This window comes from Onychomys torridus, chromosome 10 (assembly GCF_903995425.1).
Source record: "Onychomys torridus chromosome 10, mOncTor1.1, whole genome shotgun sequence".
NCBI lineage: Eukaryota > Metazoa > Chordata > Mammalia > Rodentia > Cricetidae > Onychomys > Onychomys torridus.
In genome coordinates, this window is record NC_050452.1 from 72,779,715 (window position 1) to 72,807,669 (window position 27,955).

At 40.2% G+C, this 27,955-nt stretch overlaps 1 long non-coding RNA gene across 1 annotated transcript in view; it reads left to right on the plus strand.

Moving 5' to 3' along the window:
• Positions 1-27,286, plus strand: part of LOC118591819 — a 63,178-nt gene extending 35,892 nt beyond the window's left edge. Inside the window, exons 4-5 of the long non-coding RNA XR_004946028.1 lie at positions 7,767-7,846; positions 25,956-27,286. This is a non-coding gene — a long non-coding RNA (uncharacterized LOC118591819). The remainder of the gene's footprint in view (positions 1-7,766; positions 7,847-25,955) is intronic.
• The last annotated feature ends 669 nt before the right edge of the window (positions 27,287-27,955 follow it).

The following is a 27,955-nucleotide window of genomic DNA, read 5'->3' on the forward strand; positions in this document are numbered from 1 at the left end:
GCTTTTTATGTGTGTGTTGGGGATCTGATCTCAGGTTCCCATGTTTGTGTGGCAAGCTCTTCATTGACTGAGCCATGTTTTCAGCCCTGGAGTCTATTTAGGAGGCGAATGGTAAAGATGGCCTCTCAGTCAGTTGCCTTGAAATATAAAGCTAAACAATTGGCTCTGATTAATCCCTAGTTCCCCTGGGCATGCTGGTCTTCTAGGTTATATTTCTTTTGAGCAGGTGCAGACCTGTGTGTCCCTGTTCACAGTGATCATCTTGGATCCAGGATAGCCAGTAGGGAAAAGCCATTGGCATGGAGCCTTTGACGTGGGATGATCACGCAAACTAGAGGACACAGGCATCAGCGAGGGTTCCCAGTGAGGGTTCCAGGCTCTAGAACCATCTCCTGTAGCATTCCTGCTGGCACTGCAGAACTGGTAAAGATGAAATGAGTGTGCACAATTCTATGACTTTTTCCTTCAGCAAAAGAGAAATGAATGGCTCATCCTGCCATTCTGTGTTCTCCGCGGCTCTTTGTCCCTGGTAATGTGAATAGTTAAGAAGTCGAAGAGAAATCCTCCTTTCTGTTAATTATGCCTTTCCTTTCCACTGAAGTGGGATGTCTCCCCTCAATGAACTGTATAAAGGAAATCAGGGTGGGAGGCGATAGGGGAAGAAATATTCTGTACAAGCAAACTGCTGGCCACATTATTTGGTGAGAGGATTTGGTGATCGTAACGGTGAAAAACCGATTCTTAGGACTCTCTCTTAACTTGCTCATTATCATTCAATATGTTCAACAGAATTATTAAATTCAGAAGAATATGGTGCACCTGGTTGAGATGACGGGGAGAGATCGGGCTTCCTGTCACTTTGTTAAGGATGAATTCCACCCAAGGGTGTACTGTGAACTTGGCAAATAGCATTATAATAGTAAGAGAATATTGCCTATTGGGTATCAGGAGTTGATGATTAAATTTAAGTGTGTACTGTCCACATAAAACAAATAATGCTCTTTTTTTAAACTTTTACTGTGAACATTCATCACCAGTGCTGAAGATGCACAGTTGCTAATTATTGTGTTTTTAACTTGTAATATACTGTAAATTTTGTATAATACTACTGTGACCTTATACATACTAGAAAAGATGACAAGAGGCCTATAATTATTGTATGGGGAAGAAATGCCTGTAATTATCTACTATTTTTAGGACCAGCGTGCATGGCCTCTTAATTTACATAAGCTTTAGACGTTCACACATTTTCTGTCTTTGCTTGTGGATGATAAATTTTGCTCAAATGAAATCAAGAAGATATACTGTTATATGAGAGTTAGCCAGCTGGGGGCTTGATTACAGCGAACAGCTCAAGCTTGTGTGCCAGCTAAAAAAAGGAGCATTTATTTGGATGGGATTTGTTTAAGGCAGGATTCAAAACATTTAAAAAAAAAAACAAAAAACCACCCACCATATTACTATATTGGGGCCTGATAACGTGTGATTATTTTTTTAGAGAATGTTAAAGTTAAATTATCTTGTGGAAAAGCATTAACCTAACAAAGAGAAAATCTCTAGGATATTTATCACATGGAGGGTGATTATGACAGCATGTTCTTATTAGAGATGAATATTTGGTGCTCATTAAGGTTACCCCCTCGAGTGCTCGAGGCTGCCAAGCATGCTGCTGAGAAGCACTTCTCTTGTCCCATGAGCTATCTCGGTTAGCTGGGGGTGTCATCCCAAACTGAGGAGACCCTCTTAAAGACCCAGGCCTGGCGGGGCCCATATCCAAGTAGCTGGGCAAATGGTCAGGACTTTGAGGTTTTCAAGTCAAACACTACAAAGATACATTTACAGAATGGGAGTGACAGCTGGCCCTCTACTCTGGCCTAACAGGTGGAAAGGACATGAATGGACTTGGCCCCTGAGGGTCTACCCAGGGGTCCCACTTCAGGAAATCTGACAAACCCAAGTTTAAGTTCCCTACTTTATCATGGAATTTTTCAGTTAAAAGATAATAAATGGCTACCACAAAAGTAGCCTGTTTTCCTAAAGCATATAATAGGAATGGTTTTGAGTGGGGTTTTATGGTGTATGCATTTTAGAAAATGACTATTACTTCTGTTGTCCTAAAAATTATAGATATACAATTATAGTTTATTTTTTTTACAATTTATTTTATTTTTGAGGTATATGCGTATGAATGCAGGTGCCCACGAAGGCTAGAGGCATTGGATCCCCCTGGAGCTGGAGTTATAGGAGGGCGTGAGCTGTCTGACATGGATGCTAGGAACTGAATTCAGGTCCTCTCCAAGAGCATATTTGCTTTTAACTGCTTATCCATCTCTCCAGCCTCTATAATTATAATTTAATGGTTTGCAGATGATGATTTTTAAAAATATCAGCAAAGGCATAGTTTCTTCCAATTCTTTTCCTCAACTTCCTATTTTAAAATATAAAATATGCTTAATTGGAGTATTAATAGTATAAATAGGAACTTCTAAATGGTGGATCTGAGCAGGATGTTTGGATGTGGGTTATGCCTCTCTGCATACCTTCCATTTTGTTTATTTGGATGAGTATTCAAAGCTGCCTGGCCTGTTGAAATGGTTGTCCACCTTGGCTTTTCTCATAACTCTTTTCATTTGCTTGGCCTCTGATTTGCTGTAGAGACCTACCCGTTTGCCCATGTGCTTTATGAGTCCCTTTACTCTCAATCTTACTATTGGGATTTTATGATTAGCTCTTACAGGTTAAATCTAGTATTTTATCAAGATTTGCAAAATGATGACTGTGGTGGAATTGTGTTCCCCAAAATATTGTGCACCCTAATAAATGTATCTGGGGTCAGAGAACAGACAGCCACTAGATTCAGAGCCAAAAATGGTAGCTAGAAAATGGGTCAGAGCAAGCCATAGCAGAAGCTGGGTGGTGGTGGTGCATGCCTTTAATCCCAGCACTTGGGAGGCAGAGCCTGGTGGATCTCTGTGTGTTCAAGGACACAGCCAGCACGAAAATACAGGCCTTTAATCTCAGAAAGTGAGCCTTTAATCCCAGGGAGTGACAGCAGAGAGAAAGATATGTAACGTGTGAAGACCAGAAACTAGAAGCATTTGGGTGGTTAAGCATTCAGGCTTTGGAGCAGCACAGTTCAGCTGAGATTCATGTGGATGAGGACTCAGAAGCTTCCAGTCTGAGGAAACAGGGTCAGCTGAGGAACTGGCAAGGTGAGGTAGCTGTGGCTTGTTCTGTTCTCTCTGATCTTCCAGGATTCACCCCAATACCTGGCCTCAGGTTTGATTTATTAACAAGAACTTTTAAGAATCCTGCTACAGATGACAATTTGCCGTCTCATTCCCGTATCTCAGCTAGGTTATTCTGAGAGAAAGACTTCATCAAATCTGGTACCAAATGTCTGATGAATTGACAAAACTCGGCTTGCAAACGTTTCCTGTATAGCAGCGTGTTTTGGGTTATCACAGTCACATGGATCTCTGTGGGTTTTCACTGATATGCTGGAGTTTGGACGTCTGCTTAGTGACCAGGTCCCCTGTACGCACTGAGATGAGCATGTAGGAATCCTAACTTCCTTCAAACTTCACTCATCATCAGCTGCACCTTTGAGGTGGCTGCCATTATTCTTCTGACCCAGAGAAAGGTGTCTTCTTTCCACCCTTGTCTCACTAAGCCACCTTTCTGGCTCCAATTCTTTCTTTCTTTTTAAAGAATATATATTCAACATAGTACTTGATACATAATAAAGCCATAAATATGGAATGATGGAAGCTCAGGGACACTGCCATGCTCTCAAGGTGATCATGGGCACTGTGGTCCAGAAGACTTGAGTCTGGAATTCAGTTGCTCATTGGTCTGTACTCAAGTCTATGAGTGACCTTGATTTTCTGTCTGTAACATAGCTCTTACTTACCTAGCCCTCTCATATAGTGATTGCCAAAATTTAGCAATCTAGTGGGGAGCTGGGGTTATAGGCAAGGACAGAGAAACAAGTAGCCACATGACAGGGATCCACTCTTTACCCTCTCTGGGCTAGATATGAGAAAATAATCATATTTGCTTCTCAAAGTTACTGTAGGACTTAACAAACATTAAGTAAATGTCTTGAGTGGTGAGTCTGTATATCTGTGTGTGATGATGCATGTATATATGAGTGAGTGCAAGGGACCAGGGGCTCACTCAGGTGCCACTCCACAGGAGCCACACACCTTACTCTTTTTTTGAGACAAGCTCTCTCACTGGAACTTGGAGTAGGCCAAGGCAGATGGACCATCAAGCCACATGGATCCTCCTGTCTCCACGTCTCCATTACTGGGATTACAAGAGCACACTATGAAAATGACTTTTTATGTCAGTCTTGGGGCCAAGCCCGGGTCTTCACGCTTACAAGACAATCACTTCACTGGCTACACTCTCCCTAGCTCCTCAGAAAATCTTGAATAAAAGGTTGTGCTATTTTTATGTGAACTTACTTTGGTGTATTAGAAATGGTATGCAAATTCATTATTACTGACCAGCAATGTCTTTCACAAAGTTTTTGATGCTTCTAGTCATTGAGAATTTTCTTTTAAATGGAGCTTTAGGAGTGACTAAAGAGACAGAGTTGTGGGTCTTGTGCTAACCCACTGAGAATCACCACTGTCAGAACACTAGTATAGTTTACCTTGCTTTCCCAGACCTTGGCACTGCTTGAGTCCTGGCTAGAAGGAAGGCCCAGAAAGAATGATGTCCCACTAACTGGTGGGTTTGGTGTGTGGGTCTCCTGATCTGAAGCTTCCACAAGTGTGATCCACAGGTGTGATCAGTCACCTGAGGGGTTTAGGATACTAATCTCTTACTAGGCACCCTATACTTCTCTCTTTAGATTCATTTTTTGTTTTTCCATAAAAGGGAAAGAGACTGTTTTCAGTGGGATAGCAGAGAAAATACCCAGAGCTCTCTGCCCACAAGATAGAAGCCAGTTTCCAGAGGCTAAACCTAACACGAAGAGTGAGTCTTCTTTGATTGTCTGCCACTTGACAGGACTTTTCTCAACAGCCCTGGCCTAGTGTGGGACAATGGGCATGTTAAGAAAGTGGTGGTTCCAGGACAGGGTAAAGGTGTCTCAGTCTCCAGACAGGTTGGAAGTCCATGCTTGAATACTACCTGAAATATGATCTGTGGCCAGCAAGGTGGAGAGCAGGTACGTGTGTGTGTGTGTGGGGGGGGGGGTGTTGGGTGTGTGCAAATAAATAAATGGGGGAACTCAGAGGAACTAGTCCTTCAGGAGAAGTAACAGAATAAAATGCCTTGACCTGGCTTCCCCTTAAAGCTAAGCACACCAGCTTGGGGTCAGTTTTGAAGGAGTCTTGCTACAAAATCCATAATGCAAGTCAAGCCTCTCTAAGAATGAGCAGCAAACTCCTTTGTCAGAGTTTGACAGCAGTGGGGAATTTTGACTTCCACAGAGCTTGAAATGTGCTTGTTTTCTCACCAAAGCTGAGACCCATTTGCACAACAAGCAAAAAGACAAGGTAAACAACTTCTTTGGCGACTTTCCAAGGTCGTCTTTCTCTGGATGGCATCCCAAGAACTCTGACACCACCTCACCCAGGAGTGAACTCAAACACTGGGGATTCTTTCAATATTCAAAAAGGGTCACTTCTTTGAAATGTGATGACTCCCTAGAACAACTTCCTCATTTAAATTACATGGGTATCAGAGGAGTCCAGGTCAGGAGGTGAGGTAGAGCAAATTCACATTCTTTGACTACAAAAGCAAATGCGTATTTTTGATGAGCCTGCGCTGGCTGCCTTCACAGGCATAGAATGCTGTTTTCTTCCCCTTTGCCTACAAGGAATGTCATAAGTAGGCATAAACAAATGCCTTCATTATTTATCCTAGTCTCACTGCACTAAATCATTGTACATGGGGAGTTTGCTATTTTTGTGTGGTGGGCAATTGCTTGTGCTAATGGATCCCGAGACTGTTCCCTGGTTTGCATCCTGGGATTGTTTGAGTGCAAGTGAGCACCCATTAGACCCAAAGCTGTGTGAAAACTAAAGACATGAGATGAAGGGTGGTCTTCCATCACCCCGAACCTTGGCACCTTGTAGCCCATGTTCTATCGTGATTAACTTACTCCTCCTCTGTAGTTATGGCAAAGTATGCCGCAGCATTCATTCCCAGATGATGAATTGTCTCTCCTAGAAATTAGGATAGTAGGGAGTCCTCTCCATGTTTTCATTACAGTGATCATGCACCTACAGAAGAAACGGCAAGCAACAGCAGTTTTCCAAATGAAAATGCTGGCCTGCATGATAATTAAATAGCTTTTTGTGCTGGACTGGGAAAAGCCATTGAACACAGTGTCTCTTCATCCCTTACATGACATTCCCAGGGGATAGACTAGAAATCCAGAAGTAATAGACATCAAGTCATCTGTCTTGGAGCTGCTGATCCCCAGATTCTCTGTCAGTGGGGCCAGCTTTGTCTTAATTACCCATGTCCTTGGGCATCTGTTACTGAAGAGTGGTCCTTACCGACATCACTCCAACCCACACCCACAGTGCCAAATTACTCAGCTCATCCTCTTTCTCCAATACAGTGCCTGTAGCTTTCCTACACAGTCCTGGCACTATGCCAGGTGTTTCACAGGCCATTGTATTTGATCAGACAAGCACGCAATGAGGTGTGTACTTTCCAATGGCAACTGCTAGGTACCTTGCCAATAGTGATATACTAGAAGATCTGGGGCCAGTATGGGAGACCAATTGCACTTATGGCCCCAATTATTTGCTCCTTTGTCTTAGTTAGGGTCTATTGCTGTGATGAACACCATTATCAAAAGCATCTTGGGGAGGAAAGGGCTAATTTGGCTTACACTTCCACATCATTGTTCATCGTTGAAGGAAGTCAGGACAGGAACTCAAATGGAGCAGGAACCTGGAAACAGGAGCTGATGCAGAGGTCATGGAGGGGTGCTGCTTACTGGCTTGCTCTCCATGGCTTGCTCAGTCTGCTTTCTTATAGAACCCAGGACCACCTTCCCAGGAATGGCCCTATCCACCATAGGCCAGGCCCTCCCCCATCAATCACTGATTAAGAAAATGCCCTACAGGCCTGCCTGCAGGATGATTGTGCTGAGACATTTTCTGAGCTGAGGCTCCCTCCTGTCCAGCGACTCTAGCTCTGTCAAGTTGACATAACACTAGCCAGTGTACCCCTCCTGTGTAACTGTGGTTTCTTTATCAGGAGGAATCTGTTTCCCACCCTTTGATGCTGAACTCAGCCATGTGCTTTGATTTGAACAATGAGATTATAGCATAAACTGTACAAACAGAACCTTAGAGAGTTACTTACATGTTTCTGTTTGTACTTTTGTTCCCTTCCATGGAAATGAAGAAAAACATGTCCAGACAGGGTATTGGAGGATGGAAGGAGGCCCATTGGTCATATCTAAGTTGCTTCATTTGTTCCATGCTTGGCCACCTATGATCAGCTTTTAACCAGCCAGTGTCCAGACTTGTGAGAACAGCCAAGAGCTGCCCACATTTCTAGGCTCCAAAATCCATTACACAATGATTTCTAACAAGGTCATCTTCCTGTTAAAACCCAACCCACAATCCAGATAATCAACTGGCTTATGTTAGAATTCTCCAGAGAAATGTAATCAATAGAGTAGTTATAGATTGTTCTAGTTTGCTTTTTTGTTTATTGTTGTTGCTGTGATAAAAGACCACAACCATAAGCAACTTATGGAGGAAATGGTTTGTTATATCTTACAGGTTGCAGCCAATCATTGAGGGAAGGCAAGAACTCAAGGCAGGAACCTGGAGGCAGGAACTGAAGCAGAGACCACACAGAGGTACACTGCTTATGACTTGCTGCTCATGAGTCATTCAGCTTGCTCTTTTGTATAGGCCAGGACTACCAGCCTAGAGGTGGCACCATGCACAATGAGCTGTACCCTCTCTCATCAATCATTAATTAAGAAAATAATCCCACACACTTGCCTACAGGCCAGTCTGATGGAGGCATGTTCTCTGTTGAGTTTCTTCTTTCCAGATGACCCTAGGTTATATCAAGCTGACAGGATTTATGATAGGAAGAGATTTGCACAATTAGAGACCAAGAAGTTCTATGCTGGACCATCTATAAGCTGCAGAGTCTGGGACCTGGCATGGTTCAGTTCAAATACAAAAACCTAGAACAAGGGAGGCCAATGGTGCAATTCTTAATGTAAGGCCAAAGGCTGAGAGGGTCCTAGGAGGCTGCTGATAGCCCTGTCTCCAAGGATGGAGGAATGTGGAATTCTCATAATCAAGGGTATCTTGCCCTAGGGCAAAGGAATTTATTAAAGGGAAAAAACTCACTGTACCGAACAGAATTGTCACAGGTTCTGGAATGCTGGGGCACAGTCTCACACAGTTCCAGCTATCTTAGTCAGTTCCACATCCAAGCCCACGAGGGAGAGATGAGAGCTACATGTGTGCATCTCAGGAGTGGTGATATTGTGTTCCCCAAAATATTGTGCACCCTAATAAACTTATCTGGGGTCAGAGAACAGAACAGCCACTAGATATAGAGGCCAGAAAATGGTGGCACACACCTTTAATCCTAACATTCTAGAGGCAGAGATCTACCTGGATCTCTGTGAGTTCAAGGCCACACTAGAAACAGCCAGGCATGGTAACACACTCCTTTAATCCCAGAAAGTGATGGCAGAAAGCAGAAAGGTACTTAAGGCATGAGGACCAGGGACTAGAGCTGGTTAAACTTGAGGCTTTTGAGCAGCAGTTCAGCTGTGAACCATTTGGATGAGGACTCAGAGGCCTCCAGTTTGAGAAAGCAGAATCAGCTGTGGAATTGGTGAGGTGTGGAAGCCGTGGTTTGTTCTGCTTCTCTGATCTTTCAGCACTCACCCCAATACCTGGCTCCAGGTTTGATTTTATTAATAAGATTCATGCTACACTCGGGTCTTAAGGGTAGCCCAAGGGCATGTACTTCAAGGTCATAGGCAGGTAGAGAAGTTACCTGCTAGGTCTCTAGGGCTGCATTTCAGGGTCATAGAACAGATATCCACTGCACTAGGGCAAAGACAAAGATGATTTCCCTTTTTTCATCTGTTATTTCATCTGGAAAACCCACATTGAGAACGGATTTCCCATGCTCTGTCTACTGGTTCATGCCAGCCTTATCAGGAATCGACTTAACAGACATGTCGAGAAACAGGCCTAGCAGCCATCCAGACATCTGTGTCAGTTTCTGTTGCTGTGATCAAACACCGTGTCCAAGGCAACTTACAGAAGGAAGGGTTTATCTGGCTTGTGGTTCCAGAGGACAAGGGTCTGTCCTGGCAGGGAAGCCTGGGAGCCAGCAGCAAATGTGGAGGCTCAAACAGAAGCTAAGGGCTCATAATTTGAATGGCAAGCAGGAAGTAGAGAGAGTGAAATGGGAATGGAGTATGGTTTTTGAAACCTCAAAGCCTGCCCCCAGTGACATACTTTCTTCAGCAAGCCCACACATCTTAACCTAGCCAAACTGGGGACCAAGTGTTCAAAAGTCTGAGCCTGTGGAGACATTCTCACTTACACCAGCACAGCATCCTCAAATTGACACCAGAATTACCCACACACTACCCATTCTTTACTGCCTAAAAGAGATATTGTGGTTTCGTATCTGGCAAGCAAAAAAGTTTACAAGTAAGCAGTCCATTTTAACAATAAATAAAAAACTGAACAAACTCAGAAACAACAACAACAACAACCACAACAACAACAACTTTCCTCAATGAGTTCACAGGTCAAATATTGCTCTCAAAATTAGAGAAACAACAGGCAGGTCAGGAGAATCATGGCTTACCAAAGCAGAAACTTCCACAGAAGTCAGTGATGGCGAATGCATGTAACAAAATGTGACTGATATACTGCTAAAGTTCAGTATAGACAAACAAGTCTTGGTGAGCTGAAAACTGTAGCAGACACCCAGCCCTCCAGTGAGTTCTACAGCCCAGAATAAAGTCTGGAGCAACATCTCTTCACACTTTGTCATGAGGAGGAAAACTAACTATCCTAAAAGTATATTTGTTCTTAGCAAAATACATCTCCAGGAAAATCTATTTTGCCTATTAAATGATTAACCTCCTGAACTCTGACTGTGAGCAGTACAGAGAGAGGAACCTGGTCTCTTCATGTCCATGGGAGGAAACGTAAGTGCAAAATCACTACAAAGTCAGACGGGAAATAAATCTAATTCTATCCCCTTCTAGGTACCATGCCCCACGTAGTGTGGGAGAAAAACTGGGAGTCCCTTGTGAAGTCTGTAGTTTAGGGTCACAGAGTCAATGTAAAGGCTGAAACCTAATCAGGAGAGGACAAACAGAATGCCTTTCTTCCTGACTTCTTCCCACCACATCACAAAGGATCCAGTTTTCTCTAACTCCTCTCACCCAATAGATCATGTCTGGATTCCAGCAAAGAATACAAGATATGCTAAAAAGGAAAAGCAAATGACGAAAATGCAGCACGTAGTCTAAAGAGACATGACAAGCAGATTAGGGTATGGCGGGATTGTTGTAGCTATTAGATGATGAATTTAAATACACTGTGAGTTCCAGGAACTCAGACAGCATGGAAGAACACCTAGATAAGCATAGAGATAAAACATCTAAGAAGGATAAAAAAAACTCTAGAGTAAACACATTGTGATAGAAATTAAGAATGCTGTCAGGTGGTGGCACACATCTTTAATCCCAGCACTCCAGAGGCAGAGGCAGGTGGATCTCTGTGAGTTAAAGGCCAGCCTGGTCTATAGAGTGAGTTCTAGGACAGCCAGAACTACAGAGAGAGAAACACTGTCTTGAGAAACAGCAAAACCATAAAAAAAGAAAGAAAAAAAGAAAAGAAATTAAGAATGCTTTTGATAATAGAGTTTTTATCTGAATTTGTCAAATGTTAATGGACTAGACATTGTTAATGTAATTCTTGACTATATATATTGTATATACTTATTGGATAGTTTTTCTTGTATTAATTATAACCTTTTTTTAATTTTACACAAAAACAGGGGAAATGTGGTGGGTATTGTGTTCCCTGAAATATTGTGTGTTCCCCGAAATAAACAAATCTGGGGTCAGAGAACAGCCAGCCACTAGAACAAAGCCAAAAATGGTGGCTAGAAAATGGGAAGAGTAAGCTATAGCAGAAGTTGGGCGGTGGTGGTACACACCTTTAATCCCAGCACTTGGGAGATAGAGCTTTATTAATAAACTTTATCAAGGCATCTTAACTCTTTATACTTGACTCTTTAACCTCTTTGTCTGGAAAATATTCATACAATGCTGGATATATAAACAATATAAAATAGGGATATAAATAAAACATTTACTGGTAATAAATCATGAGTTTATTTCAAAACAATTTTGGTGTGTATTATAACTTGACAATTTTTAAAAAACTAAAGCAAATTTACATAATAATGAGGTAGATGCGCTTGTCTGGCTAACAATCCAGTGCGATGGTATGCTAATTTGATACTTCTGTGCTAAGAAGTGACAGGAGGAAAAGTCAAAGTTACTGTTTTTTGCAATTGAACTGTTATATTTCTCTAAGAGCAGGAAACTTTATATGTACAGTAAAGATGCTGGAGCCTGTCACAAAGTCTCAAGTATGAACTGAGGTGTTTCAGGCCATGTTGGCTGACACTGTGTGGCATGGTGGCATGTACTGGGCAACATGTGTTGTGTAGAGCCATGGCTGCAGGGGACACCTGTGAAACAGCATGGATGAGCATAACTGTAGTTAGAGTTTTCTTGCCTGGCCCACAGTCAGGGCAAATCTCTCTTACCCGCCAGTCCCATAGTCGCTCAGACCCAACCAAGTAAGCACATAGAGACTTATATTGTTTACAAACTGTATGGCCGTGGCAGGCTTCTTGTTATCTGTTTCTTCTATCTTATATTAACCCATTTTTATTAATCTATACTTTGCCACGTGGCTCATGGCTTACCAGTACCTTATATCTTTCTTGTCATAGTGGCGGCTGGCAGTGTCTCTCCACCCTAGCATTTACTTCCCAGAATTCTCTTCTCTCTTGTCCCACCTATACTTCCTGCCTGGCCACTGGCCAAACAGCATTTTATTTATACAGAGTAATATCCACAGCACTTCCTCTTTTCTTTTCTTTTCTTTTTTTTTAAGGAAGGTTTTAACTTTTACATAGTAAAATTACATATAACAAAACAATTATCAAGCAAGAATTACAGTTACAATATTAAAGAAGATATCCTATCTATCTTATATTTGTGAGTCTAAGGTTTTATATCTAACTTAACTTTTATCATAATTGAGGAAATTATAACTATCTAGTCTTCAACCACATCAAAGACCTCAGAAGGATATAATATTATCTGAGAACCGAGAGAAGGATGCAAGCAACTTTTGGGAGTCTTGTAGGGTAGACAGAGACAACTGGCAGCCTGGACAGTCACCTAATGTTCCTTTGTAAAGTTGGGGCATTTGTCTTCAGCCCACAGAGCTAGAGTCTCTTGGTCACTTTTTTCAGTGTCCTGTAGAATGTCTGGCAGTTTCCTCTGCGAAGCAGGAACCTGAAGGACCATTTTGTCAAGCAAAGTTCAGTGGTCACCTTTCTATGGGTCCTACATGTCTAGTTGATCAAGCAGTCCAGGCAAGAACAGTTTCTTGCCCAAATGGCTATTTTTGCCAAGGTGAAAATAAACTCCATATGAAGTGTCTTCAATGCCCAATCCTCCTCTCTGAAGTAAATCAGTGCTGCCAGGAGCAGACATGTCTCACTGTCCAGAAAGTCTAAATTTTAAAAATATTTTAAATGCCATATTCTGTAGGTCTTTGAAGTATTTGAAGATTACCTATCTATCTGAAATATCTCTGTGTATACCTAGAAGACTTAACTAACATGGCTACGAGTATGATTATCATAGATGACTAATTATTAATCTATTTTTAATTATCCATTACAATTTTAAATGAGCTATATAAACATAATATCTTAAACAAGAGTAGAAATATGCACACAGTATAACAAAATTAACTTTAAGTTTGTATTGAAAGACTAAAATCTATACCAATGTAAAACATTTTAAACAAGTTGTTGCTCTTTAGAAGTAAGTTTCTTAATCTACCCTTTTATCCTATTATATCTATATCATATCCCCTTTTCTTCTTTAGAAAGAGATTGCATTTATAATTAACCTGTTTTAAATAAAAATATTGGTTTTTTTTCTGTCCCACACCAGAGGGCTCTTCTGATTTGGGACACAAAAATCTCTTAACCTTTTTTTTTTTTTTTTTTAAGCAATATGTCTGGGTTTAGAGAAGGAGTGAGCCAATTCCATCTCCAAAGCCAACTTGATAATTTTGGGAATTTGGGCATAGTTTTTCTTACTTCTTCCTGCTGGAGGGGGGCGCTGTATCTTATGGGGACACAAAGAAAATTTTAGGATTATGGAGTAGTCCATGAGGGTAAACCTCTGAGCCAGTTGCCTTGAAACCATTCTGGATGTTGGATCATCTGGGCCATGGTGTCATCAGAGACCTTTCAGGTGGTCTTGGCTGATCAAATCTGATGTATCTTAATCTGGAACAAATCCACAGCCTCTGGTTTTCTGTGGAAACAAAAGCAGAGACTCTTTTCCAAAGCAACATGTCCTTATATCCAAATTTTCGAAGTCAAGGTACCTTTAAAATTTTCATATTTGTTTAACTCAACAGCTTTTATGATCAAATCTTTTTCTGCAGTTAAAATCCCAAAGACAACACAAACCAGATTCTCTGTGTAATATTCATCTTTGTAAGATTGAAATGCCTCTGTGGCTGCTGGCTCTACCTACCTCAGCTTCCAACATGGCAGTGGTACAGTTTACCACCAGCTCTGGGTCTGGAGCCATGTGTACCATCAACTATCGGAAGCAGTTCTATCAAAGCAGTGCATAGCCCAGAAACTATTTTTTTGTTTGTTTGTTTACAAACTGTATGGCCATGGCAGGCTTCTGGTTATCTGTTTCTTCTATCTTAAATTAACCCATTTTTATTAATCTATACTTTGCCACGTGGCTCGTGGCTTACCAGTACCTTATATCTTTCTTGTCATGGCGGCACCTGGCAGTGTCTCTCCGCCCCAGCCTTCCACTTCCCAGAATTCTCTTCTCTCTTGTCCCACCTATACTTCCTGCCTGGCCACTGGCCAAACAGCATTTTATTTATACAGAGTGATATCCATAGCACATAGCCACAAATACCCAGACTCGTTACACACTTGATATGAGATTCACTGAGTGTTCAGAAACCTTTATTGTTGTTAAATTATTCAAGCCCCATATTTGGTGGTGCATCTTGATACCAGGACACAACAAACAGCTAAAGAGGGTAGGCATGGGTTGAGGAAATGATCCTGAGCTTATTAAGTTTCGGGGGATATGATGTTAATGCAACAAAAACCATCACTTTTCTGTAAGAAATAGGGCTGACTTTGAAGTTAAAAGCCCAATGCCTATTAGGTCCTCTGAAAATGAAATGCTTAGGTATAAATAAAACAAAACATATGTAAGTTCTGTCTGAGGAAAATGACAAACTCAAAAGAAGCTGGCAAGAATTAAACAGAGAGTCCCATGCATGTGAATAAGAAAGAATAATATTAAAAGTAATTTCTTCCTGATATCGCCATTTTGGTAAAAATTCTAGCACTTTATTTTGTGTAATGGTCAACAGATTCTACAGTCTTGTGTAAAGGACCCAGAATATTCAGGACAAGATTGAAGGAGAAGAACAAACTTGAAAGATTGAGTGTACCCCAAATCACCACCTACTCTAGAGCTACAGCGTGGTGTTATCAAAGCAAAAGAAATAAGGAGCAATGAGACATAATAGAGAGCCTGGAAAACCCTGTAGAGATAGGCACAGTCAGCTGACCTCTAACTAATCTGAAATAAAGACAACACAATGAAGAAAACATGGCCTTTTAGCAAACAACTGGAAATCAACATTTTAACATAAAAAAAAAAAAGAACCCGGACACAAATCTTGTTCCCTTGTCACAAATTAATTTACAGAACTAAATATGAACCACAAACCCATCAAGTAAGGTGTAATCCTATCACTTCAGAGTCTGAGGCAGGAAGATCATGAGTGTGAGGCCAGCTTGGATGACACAGTAAGGGCAAAGCCAGTCTGACCTACATAGCAAGACTGAGAAATAATGGCTGTGGATGTAGCTCAGTAGTAGCAAAGCAAAAATTTTGAAACTGTAAAGTTCCTAGAATGTCTGTCTTGGTTAAAACTTCCCTCCCTATGTGGTTATTTGTGAGGTAACCTACGTTTCTGTGGGCAGCAACTATGAATTTGAACAGTGAGATGCCACTCTCTGTGGTAATATATTGTGTACCCTAATAAAGTCTGCCTGAAGATCAGAGGACAGAACAAGCCACTAGATTAAACACAGAGGCCAGGCAGTGCTGGCACACACCTTTAATCCCAGTACTAGGGAATCACATGCCTTTAATCTCAGCAATAGCAAGAAAGTGAAATAGCTGGGCAGAGAAAGGCATAAAAGGCATGAGGAGACAGGAACTAAAACTTTTCAGGCTGAGGAGTCCTAGAAGTAAGAAATGGTTGTGGCTTGTTCCTTTGTCTTCTGATCTTTCAGCATTTACCTCAATATCTAGCTCTGGATTTTTTTTTTTTTTATTAAAAGACCATTTAGAAATTTGAGCAATATCTAGCACCCAATGTCACTGGCTCAGGTCAGAGCCACAAGCAGCCAGAGACCCTACCTCTCCAGCTAGGTTTTTGTTGCAGCCTCTCTGCAGCAAACTTCATAGGGTTTTGGGCTCCCCAAACCACAGGGGTTAGCTGATTTCACATGTTCCCCCAAGTATACAGCTGGCACTTTAGTTTTTATTCTTCTGGCTTCTGCTGGACCCCTTCTTGGGCTGCTGCCACACTAGGTAGCTGTCTCAGTTTTCCATCCTCTGAACTGTCATTGTCAGCAGACTTGGTGAGTCAACTGGGATTTCTTAAAAGGGAGAATTAGTTTTTTAAAAAAGACAGAGATTTTCCCACATTAAAAAATGGGAAACATTTTTTACAATGGAGGGAATTTAGTCTCTGTTTGATACTACAATTGATGTTCTGAAAATGGAACAATTAAATGGAAGGATAGTTAATGTTGATGGTATTTATGTAATGCCAATTATAAATATTATTTGCTTGATCATTTCTGTTTTATTGTTTAAAAAATTGATGAATATGAGTGCCAAGATAAAAGTCTTAGAAAAATCTGTTAAAACAGATCATAGAGATATTTAGACCCAGACAGAAGAATTCAAGGGAGAACCAATTTCAACATTGCATTATAAGGTTACAGAGAAACAGCTTAAGTCTTTCAAACAGCCAACCTTATTCTATCCAATAAACTTACAGGAACTGCCAAATGATAGATATCCCTAAAACTGTCTTCAAGCTGGTTGGACTCCTGTGGAAATGTTAGATTGGAGGATATTCAAAGAAGCAATAGTCTCATATGGCATCCACTCATCTTTTGTGAAGCAGATGTTAAACTTGTGATCAACTTGTAGTAGAATTATCCCTAAAGACTGGAGAGATTTGGTTATAGCAGTTTTGGAGGCTGGTCCCCAATTACAATGGAGGACCTGGTAAAAAGATGATGCTAAGACCATTGAACAAAAAAGTAAGGCTAGAGGTACTGAAATATCCCAAGATCAACTTCTTAGAGAAAGTGATTATACTGTTATATAAAGACTATCTTTGTATGATGATCACACCCTGGCTTCATGCCACATGACAGCCTTGAAGGCTTGCGATAGAATTGAAGAAGTAGGAAAGAAAATTGAGTAATTTACAAAAGTTATACAGGGCCCAAAAGAAACCTTCACTGATTTCTTATGAAGACTGACTTCAGCAGTAAATAGAATGATACCAAATTCAGATGCTAGACAAATAATAATTGAATCTCTGGCTTTTGAAAATGCTAATGCACAAGGCAAAGGGGTAAATAGGCCAATAAAGGCAAGATCAGCTCCCTTGGAGAAATAGATTTGAGATACACAATTATAATTGAATCTAATGACCATGAAGATGCTCGAATAGAAGAGGTGATTTCCAGAGGTTTGAAGAAAAATAGTAATGTCAAATATTTCTATTGTGGTAAGTAAATAAAGTCACCTAAAAAGGGACTGTAAACAGGGCATTCTTAGAAATGATGTTTTCTTAAGGAATAATTCCCCCACAAAATGTCACTCCCTTCTGGATTATGCAGAAGGTATGGCAAAGGCAGACTTTAGATTAAGAATATAGATCAACAAGGGACAGACAAGGTAATCCTTTGTCTTTGCCACTGGGAAACTTCCTGAGGGGTCTCTTGAAAGCCCCCATGTCACTTTGAGTTCAGTCCTTTCTTGCCACCAACTCCCAGAGCAATTAAAGAACCTCATGTCTATTGTAAAAACCATACTGCTCAGGGAGAGAACAGCTATAGAGGAGAGAACAGAACACTCAGGAGAAACCATAAGGTGAAATTTTTGGGAAACTTCTATAAATGAACAGACCAAAATAAAAATATGAATAAATGACACAGTCATTGAGGATCTTGTAGACACAGGTGCAGATGTAACAATAAATTGCACCAGTATCTTGGCATCCATATTGGCCTCTTCAGGAAGTAAATTTTCAGATTTTAGAGATTTGAACATTATCTCAAGTGAAACAGTGTGAGATGGGTTGAATGTATAGGGCCAAAAGGACAGAGAGGAAAATTAAAGCCATATGTAGCTAATATAGCTATGAATTTATGGGGCTATGATTTGTTACAGCAATGAAATGCCTAGATTAACATTCCTCCAATCTCAGAAACAAACCATAAACTAACATATGTTTCTGGGCAAAATATTTGAAGATATTATAAAGAACAGTTACCAACCACCCAAATTGTACAAAAAACAGGGCACAAGAGCTTCTGATCTTTCAAAGATACCAATAGCCCTCCCTTTAAAATGGTTAAGAGACAAGCAGTATGTGTTCAGCAATGGCCTTTAACAAAAGAGAAATTACAGACCTTAGAACATTTGATACAACAGCAATTAAATACTTAGCATATTGGAGAATCAACCAGCTCTTGGAATTCTCCTGTATTTGCCATTAAAAAGAAATTTGGTAAGTGGAGAATGGTAACAGATCTAAGAGCTGTTAACAAGGTAATTCAGCCAATGGGCTCTCTACAATCTGGAATTCCTTTGCCTTCTCTATTACCTAAAGGATGGCCTCTTACAGTTATTGGTTTAAAAGACTGTTTCTTTCAATACCTCTACAAGAAAAGACAGAGAAAATTTTCCCTAAATGGTGCCTACTTATAACAATTCTCAGCCTGTTAAGAGATATCAATGGAAGGTTCTCTCACAGGAAATGTTACATAATCCAACCCTGTGCCAATATTTTGTATGACAGCTATTGAAATTAATATGTAAACAACTCCCTCAATCTATAGTTTACCATTCCATAAATGATATTTACTGGCTGATTCAAATGTAGATACTTTAGAAAGAATGATTGAGAAGAAAAATTTGTCTTTTTGGGGATTACAAATTTCTCCTGAAAAAATACAAAGAGGAGATTTCATTAATTATTTAGCATATAAAATAGGTCTACAAAAAATTAGACCCCCAAAAATACAAATTAGGAGAGATTGATTGCAGACTCTTAATGACTTTCAAAGATTGATAGAAGACACTTTTTTTTTTTTTTTTCAAGACAGGGTTTCTCTGTATAGTTTTGGAGTCTGTCCTGGATCTTATTCTATAGACCAGCCTGACCTCAAACTCACAGAGATCCACCTGTTTCTGCCTCCTGAGTGCTGGGACTAAAGGTGTGCACCACCACCACCCAGATAGAAGACATTTCTTATCTGTGGCCCACCTTTGGGGTAAAAAAATGATGAGCTGAGTAATCTGTTTAAAACCTTAGGGGTGACCATGACTTAAATAGTCCAAGAGAATTTTCAGCTGAAGCTGAGAAAGAATTGGCCTTGGTAGAAAAGAAAGTATAGGATGCACATGTCAATCATTTGGATACAAAGCTTGATTGCATTTTGGTTATATTACCCTCCAAGCATTCTCTTACAGGAATATTAATGCAGAGGGAAGATATTATCTTAAAATGGATCTTTTAACCATATAAACAGAGTAAACCATTAAAAACTTATATGGAAAAGATCTCTGAGTTGATTCTAAAAGGAAAATTGAGACTTCATCAATTAAGAGGAATAGACCCAGCAGAAATTACAGAATCTTTAATTAATGATAAAACTGACAAATTATGGGCAGAAAGTGAACCTTGGCAAGGAGCTTGCAGTAATTTTGAGGGAGAGATTAACAACAAATATCCCCAAAGCAAGAGAATTCAATTCATAAAGAGAACTAACTGGATCCTACCTTGCATGATATGGGGAACGCCAATATCTGGAGCCCCTACACTTTATAGTGATGCAAACCAAAAGGAAAGGCAGGTTACAAATCAGAACATTTAAGTAAAGTGGTTCAAAGTCCATATAATTCTGTCCAAATATTGGAATTATATGCTATTCTGATGGTATTAATGGAGTTTACAGAAACTTTCAACATATTTACTGACTCTCAGTATGCAGAAAGAGTGATCTTACACATTGAAACTTACTGAATTTATTCCTGATGAGTTAGAATTAACTTTGTTATTTATTCAGTTACAAGAAATAATCAGGAATAGGAATCATCCCTTACATATAACACACATGTGATCCCATATAGTTCTGCTGGTAATGATGAGATTGATCAACTATTGATAGGAAATGTGCTAGAAGCCTCAGAATTTCATTATAAATTATGTCAATATTAAGGGTTTAAAAAAGGATTTTTCCGCAACCTGGCAACAAGCCAAGGAAATTATAAGAAAATGTCCTACTTGTTCTTTATATAATCAAACTCTACTACCAGCAGGATGTAACCTAAAAGGTACTCAGGGGAATGAAACCTGGCAGATAGATGTGTTTCATTTTGTAGGATTTGGAAAATTAAAATATGTGCACCATACTATTGACACATATTCAGGATTTCAATGGGCAACTGCTCTGAGTTCTGAAAAGGCTGATTCTGTAATAACACATTTGCTACAAATTATGGCCATTATGGGTATACCTGAGACTGACAATGCTCCAGCATATGGCTCCGGTAAAATGAAACAGTTTTATTTATTATAATATAAAGTATATTACAGGTATACCACGCAATCCTACAGGCCAAGCAGCCATAAAAAGATCAAATCAAACTCTAAAGGATATGCTAAGTAAACAGAAAGGGGTAACAAAAACCCCCCAGAAATAGATTACATAATACCCTACTAACTTTGAATGCTAATGAGAAAGGAAGAACAGATAGACATTGGATAATAGAAAAAAAAAAAAACTACAGAATTAAATCACTCTGTGTACTTTAAGGATATGCTGACCTCAGACTGGAATCCAGGATATGTGTTATGTTGGAGACAAGGTTTTGCTTTTGTTTCCATGGGAGAAGAAAAGCTATGGATACCAAAAAAATTAATAAAGGTTTGATTTGAACAAGAGAGACCTCTTAATTAGAAGTGATAGTTCATCAACCAGTGTGAACATTCAGTTTAAACTAACTTACAAATGCCTTTCATTTGATCAGATGTAACTTGCCAAAAGGGAACCCCCCACAAAGTTAGGGTTGGGGAAGGGTTTTTGTTTTTGTCTTTTAGGAGAATGAAGGCTAAGGAATCTGAAGAACACTGGACAAATGAGACATCTAAAGAAAAAGAACAAATCAGTCAGAAAAAATGTCTCATGAAAAAGATTTTCTGGAGTGAACCATGACCACACTTAACAGTGACTTTGAAGTCTCCAAAAAATTATGGGACCACACAACAACAATTCCACCAGGATAATGATAACACCATTAAGCTGACAAACACCACCCAAAGATCCACTTTGAACTACTAACTGCTCAGGACAATATCAAAATGGCTAGTTAAGATGATACAGTCTCACAGACTTGACCATAATCCTAAATTTTCTTTGTGTTTCCATAAGACTACCAGTGCCTCTAATCAGTAGGAAGTAGCCTAGAAAATTATACCCATGTTTCCAAAGAAATGGATTATGGATATTTGTATTTGTTTTAGGGTTGGTTAAAAATTGTTGTTGGTCATAGTCAATATATTTATAAAAGGAGAAAGGTGGATATTATATAGAAATGTATTATATAGAAATGATAAGATAAAAGGGTAGATTATTGAATCAACTCTGAAAAGAGAAATATGGAATTAATAGGATAAAAGGGTAGATTATTGAATCTACTTTTAAAAAATCTACTACTAGTTTTAAATATTTTACTTTGGACTGGGTTTTTGTGTATTGTATACAGACTTTGTATATTGATACAAATTTGAGATTAATTTCATTAGAACATACTATATATACATTTCTAATCTTGTTAAAGGTATTTCACCTATACAACAATGTAATGTAATTTTCTAGTCCTTGGAAGTTATTATTACAACTATTTAGGATATAAACAAATGCAGCTTAATTGTTAGTCACCTATTATACTGGAACTTGTCAGGTTAGGTATATTTTCAAGGTCAAACAGATATATTTTATATAGACAGGTCATCTTCATACACTTCAGAGATCTACAGAATATGGCATTTAAGATGTTTTAATAACATAGATTTTTCTATTAATATGAGACATGTCTGCTCCTGGTAGCACCAATCTACTTCAGAGAAGGTGATGGGCATTGAAGAAACTCCATACGGAGTTTACTTTCTTTGTGGTAAAAGTTAGCCACTGGGCAAGAAAGTGATCTTGCCTTGACTGCTGACAGTATGCTGTCCAAAATGGACAAGCAGGACACAAAACAAAGTACTGCCAATCCTTGCCAAGATAAGATAGGAAGGCCCTTCAGAATACCCTGCTTCCCAGATGAGTCTGTTAGATATGCTAGGCCTGTAGGCTGAAGATGGATGTCCCAACATTGCAAAGGATGACTGTCCAGGCAGTCAGCTGTTTCTGTAATTTCTCACATTTTTGAAAGTTGCTTGTTTATACTTCTTGCTTACTCAGTAAATATTATTTCCTCCTTGGGTTTCTGAGGGATTTGAAGACTAGTTAGTTATAGTTTTCCTTGTTAACAAATTCAGAAAAGAAATTCACCAAAAAAGTTTAAAATGTATAAGTTTGAAAGACATCAAGAGGTGTTTTCAGTTGTAATACAAGTTAGAATAGAAAGTGAATTAGGTACAACATTTTGGACTCACCAAAATAGGATAAATTAGAGTATTTTCTCTGAATTTGTCAAATGTTAATGGACTGGACATTGTTACTTTAATTTTTGACTGTATATATTATATATACTTATTGTACTTATTGTATATAGTATTTTTATTAGTTATAATCTTACTTTATTATTTTAGACAAAAAAGGGGAAATGTGGTGATATATGGTATACCCTAATAAAATTTGCCTGAAGGTCAGAGAACAGAACAAGCCACTAGATTGAACATAGAGGCCAGGCAGTGGTGGCATACACCTTTAATTCTGGCACTTGAGAGGTAGAGATCCATCTGGATCTCTGTGAGTTCAAAGCCACCTTGGAATGAGATTGACTCAGTCTAGGAGAGAAACAGAGCCAGGTAGTGGAGGCACACACCTTTAATCCCAGTACTTGGGAATCACAAGCCTTTAATCCCAGCACTAGGAAGGAAGTGAAATAGCTGGGCAGAGAAAGGTATTTAAGGCACGAGGAGGCAGGAACTAAAGCTTTTTTAGGCTGAAGAGTACTAGAGGTAAGAGATGGCTGTGGCTTGTTCCTTTGTCTCTCTGATCTTTCAGCATTTACCCTAATATCTGGCTCTGGGTTATTTATTAAAAGACCTTTTAGAAATTCTAGCAATAACTCTTCGTTAGAATGGCTAGATCTGAAACACCAACAGCACCAAATGCTCTTAAGCACATGGAGCTTGTTGCAGATGATGAAGCAATATGGTAAAGCTGCCTAGCAGATGGCTTGGTGACGTGTTTACAAAACTAAACATACTGTTGCTGTATGATCCAGCAAATGTGCTCACTCTGTTTCCCAAAAAGAGTTAAAAAATTATGTTCACACACAATTTTGCATATGGGTATTTACAGTGATAGCAACTCATAATTGCTAAAACTTGGAAGTCATCTTCAAGGAGATGAATGGTTAAATGCATAGCTATGCACCTGGACAATAAAATATTATTCAGTCCTGAAAAAGAGATGAGCTGTCAAACCATGAAATGACATGGGGAAAACTTAATGCGTGGGACTCAATGAAAGCAGCAACTATGGAAAGTCTACACTGTACGACGTCAACCATCTGGGGAGTGGGAGGGGCTGTGAAACTCTTCTACTTGGGGTCCATGCCATTATGCATCTGTGATAACTGTCTGAATCTAAGACTGAAGGCTGGAGCACTTCAGGTGGTAACCATGTATCACTACAGGTTCAGTTGTAATAAACATGCCACACTCTTGGGAGATGAATTTTCTGTGCTTTCTTCTTAGTTTTTCTGTGACCTTAGGATGACTCTAAAAATAACTCAATTTTAAAATGAGAAAATTATAGAGCTGGAGAGATGGCTCAGAGGTTAAGAGCACTGACTGTTCTTTCAGAGGTCCTGAGTTCAATTCCCAGCAACTACATGGTGGCTCACAACCATCTATAAGGAGATTTGATGTCCTCTTCTAACATGCAGGCAGAACACTATACATAATAAATAAATCTTTAAAAAGTAAGAAATAAAGTGAGAAAATTAAACTAAATTGTTAACAACAAAAGCAAGTGAGCACCCTGAAGCCTTTCTTCCAGAACAGCCTGCTATGGATAGCCCTACAAAAATTCCTCATCTCTTCTGTGTCTTCTCAGCTTCAATGTCCTTTCTTCTTTGTTCAACCACACCCTACACATTTCAACAATTAAAATTTCCTTTCAGCCTGGTGTGGTGGTGCACACCTTCAATCCCAGCACTCTGGAAGCAGAGATAGGTAGATTCATGAGTGTTGAGGCCAGTCCAGTTTACAGAGCAAGTCCTAGAACATCCAGGGGTACACAGAGAAACCCTGTCTCAAAGAAGCAAAAAATAAAATGAAATGAAATAATTTTTTTTTTTTGCATGCACATATTACAGCACACATGCGGAGGTTAGAGGCCAACTCTGGGGAGTCAGTTTTCTGCTTCCACCATGTGGGTTCCAGGGTCTGAACCCAGGTTGTAAGCCTCGGTGACACGTACCTTTCCCAGCTGAGCCAGCTCATCAACCCTTGCGCCTTGTCTGGAAGACCTTTCTCTCTGTCTCTGGTCTCTGAACCCCTCTACAACTCTGAAAGCCACATGGCAATTAGCCCTGCCTTCCCATGGCATCAGCTAGAGTACATGGTTTTGCTTAACCACACTGACTGTCGAATGTGCAGGTCCATTCAGAACAAGGACCTTGCCTCATGATTAGTGCAGTATTCCTCAGATTTGCCAATATTTAGTTAAATGAAGACATCAACCTATACTGAAAGTTCAGTAAGTGGCCTCCAGGTTTCCACATGGAAATGCATATGCATCGTGAATCCCTGTGTCGCTGGCCATTGGCAGAAACTTGAATGCAGCATTCAGAGCTACCTTCTGATTGCCAAGGTGATGGACTCTGGGAGCTGTTGTTCCTGACTAGATGATGAAGACTCTCAGTACCGCTGAGGGGTCACTTTGGTCTGGCAAACCTTATGGGGCTTATTACCAAAGCTCTCCCACCAAACTGTGTCCACTGTAGGGCATCTGAACATGAGCCCTTTTCTAAGACTCAGACACTGAGCAGGCTTCTTCCAGGCCAGTAAGTGCTCAGGCAAGCCATCTCTCCTTCTCTCTGCTCTCTACTGTGTACAGCAAAGAGGTGGTGGCCTTCAAATTTGATAGTGGGATGAGGAAGGGTATGTGACAGCTGCAGATCCCAGGTCCCCAGTCCCGCCAACCTTACCCACACGGGTTCTAATGGATGAACCTTTAGAGCAAGGGAACAGCTCCCTTCTGACTGAGACCCTCTGCCAGGGAAATTGGACTCCTTTTCAATGTGCCCTAAGGACACACATATCTCTGGAGGCAGAGACTTGGCCTTGCTGAAAATAATATGAGCCATGATCTCAATCTGGTCATTGAGTTTTTACAGTTTACAGTTCCAAGCATTCAAGTATAACTTATGCTTTAACCTGTGTCTGTCCATAAGAGTCGCCCATGTTTCTTTGTCACGAGTCCAAATAACTCTACAGGGTTTTGATAGCATGTGTGCTGTGTGCATTTATGGTGCAGAGGTAGCTGCATGCACAATGTTCTAATTGAATTATTCTAAAAACACAAATATTTTGCTGGGCTACAGAAACACACATTAAATATCTAAATCTACAAACTGCTGACAACCAGCACCTTCCCTAACAAAAGAGAGCAGTTTAATAACAGCACCGGCAATATGCTTGTTAAGATCTTTAATTAGGGACAGGCTTTCCCAGCAGCCTCTGCAGGCAAAGGTGTAAATGGAGAAAGTGTCCCAGCCTGCTTGCTCCATGGCGGGTGTGTCTCGAGGACAGATGGGTTGGAGAGGAAACTGTGAACGGACACACGATAACAGAGCACCCTGTCATTCCAACATCGGCTCATTAGCAATCTGTCAGAGCTTTTAATACAGATCCTGGTGAAAATGCAGAAACGACATGATTGTTTTGAAACCGTGTCCCTGTCTGACTGAAAAGGCCAAATGGATGGGCACAATGGCTGTTAATAAACCGATAATGTCCGGGGAAGCACGGGTGTTTGGTGTCTTCAAGTTGTTATTGGAAATGATAATTTCAAGCATTTTTGGACTATTGCAGGAAGCTGAGATGACAATGGCTTCATGAAGGGAGTCATTAATAAATGAAGAGCCAAGCCAGCATGGTAGATATACGAAGAACGTGAAGCATTCTAGCCTACAAAGAATGACGGTGGCTTTTCTGGACTCTGAAAATCACTGCTAATAGATACAAATTTTTCACACTACAAATCAGTTTCCAAATTACTGTAAAGTCACTAGCTAGTGGCTTAAATAGTTGCCATTGAAAATATATTTAGGGTGTGTTGTCCAGGCTGAAAATAAAAGATAATCAAGATTTAGTCTGAAGGAAAAAGAATAAATGTATATAGCACACCTATTACATGCCAAGGACTTTGTATTTGTGATCTCACTTAATTTTCACAACAGTTAATGAGTGATTTACACCCACTTCTTGGACATGGAAGTAACGGAGCCCCAGAGAGGATGTGCAAGGATACGTCACGAAGACAGAGTGGCTGGCACGCAGAGACAATCTTGTTTGCACACAGCTCCTTACAGTGGTAACACCCGTCTTGGCTGTGCTGCATCACAGAGCCTCTGGAGCTGCCTGTCAGGTGTGTGTAAGGAATTATGGTCGTATCCTTCCTGCCTCACTGTGGACACTTGTGGGCTCAACATTGCTGTCTAACTGAAGGGCACAAATGGACATGGCTTCTTTGAAGTCTATGCTCTTAAAGTTCTTCTGTGGGAACAGCTCCGCTTCCATGTGGGGGCATGTCTCTACAGGACAGGAAGGGTTAAGCTAACAGTCGGTAAAATTTAGGAACTTGTAATTTACAGTTTTGATGGTGTGTGTGTGCCAACTGTTGGAAATCAGAATGGTGATTACATGGGGTAGAGGAGTGACTTCGCACGGGCACCAGGTGACTTGTGGGGTCTTCTGCTCGATGCAGACACTGGTTATGTGAGCATGCTCACTTAGTAGGAATTGACTAAGTTTGTAAATTTACAATTCGGACAGTTTTCTGTGCATGCATATCATACTTCAGTGATGTTTACCAAAAGAAAGAAACAATGTTTTGTTTAGGAGAGTCCTACTTGTTCTTTCTGTAGTGATGCTGTTTGTTTTGAAATTTGGAGACTGTAAGCAGGGAAGTCCGTGTGGACTTTGTTGGGTTAGCATGTGCACTTATGTAAGCATGTGCACTAATGTAAGCATGTGCACTAATGTAAGCATGTGTACTAATGTAAGCATGTGCACTTATGTAAGCATGTGCACTAATGTAAGCATATGCACTAATGTAAGCATATGCACTTATGTAAGCATGCATGGCTACATCTTGGATAGGGAGAAATATTTAATTCTTTTATTGTCGCTTTTTTCTTTTCTGAGACAATCTCATGTATCCTAGGCTGGTCTTGAACTCTCTAGGTATGTGGGGATGATCTTAAACTTCTGATCTCCTGCCCCCACCTCCCAGTTGCTAGGATTACAGGTGTGTCTAACATGCTTGGTTTATGCAGTAGCTGAGGCTTCCTGCACAGTAGGCAAATGTCCTACTGACTGAGCTCCACACCCAACCTCACTCTCACTTCTTAAGGCCCTGGAAAATTGGAGTGGAAACATTATTCTCATCAAATGAACATGCTATTGAAGAAGATCTTGGAAATAAAGCTTCCTCATCTGGTGCCTCATGTTGGTGGCAATCTTCTATGCAAATGACAGCCACAGGCACCTCTCCTCCCCTCTGAGGAACCAGCTTTTCCAAGCTACATGCAGAGTTCATGTGTTCTCTCCTTGTGTGTTCTCTAGGCCCCTTCTCTACTCTAAGGGTCAGAGGACTTCTCAGGGAGGATTTATGTCAATGGTTGCCTGAAGGGCTGGTTCCGAAGGCTCCTGAGCAGACTTTCCTTGTTTATCTGTGGACTTTGGAAACATATGTCTGTCCTTAGAACACTTACCTTCCTGCAGGACCCGATCTTTTACTTTTAAACTAAAAACAAACAAAAAGCTGTAAGCAAGGCAGAGTGCTGGAGTGCATAGCCAGCCCTTGTCCA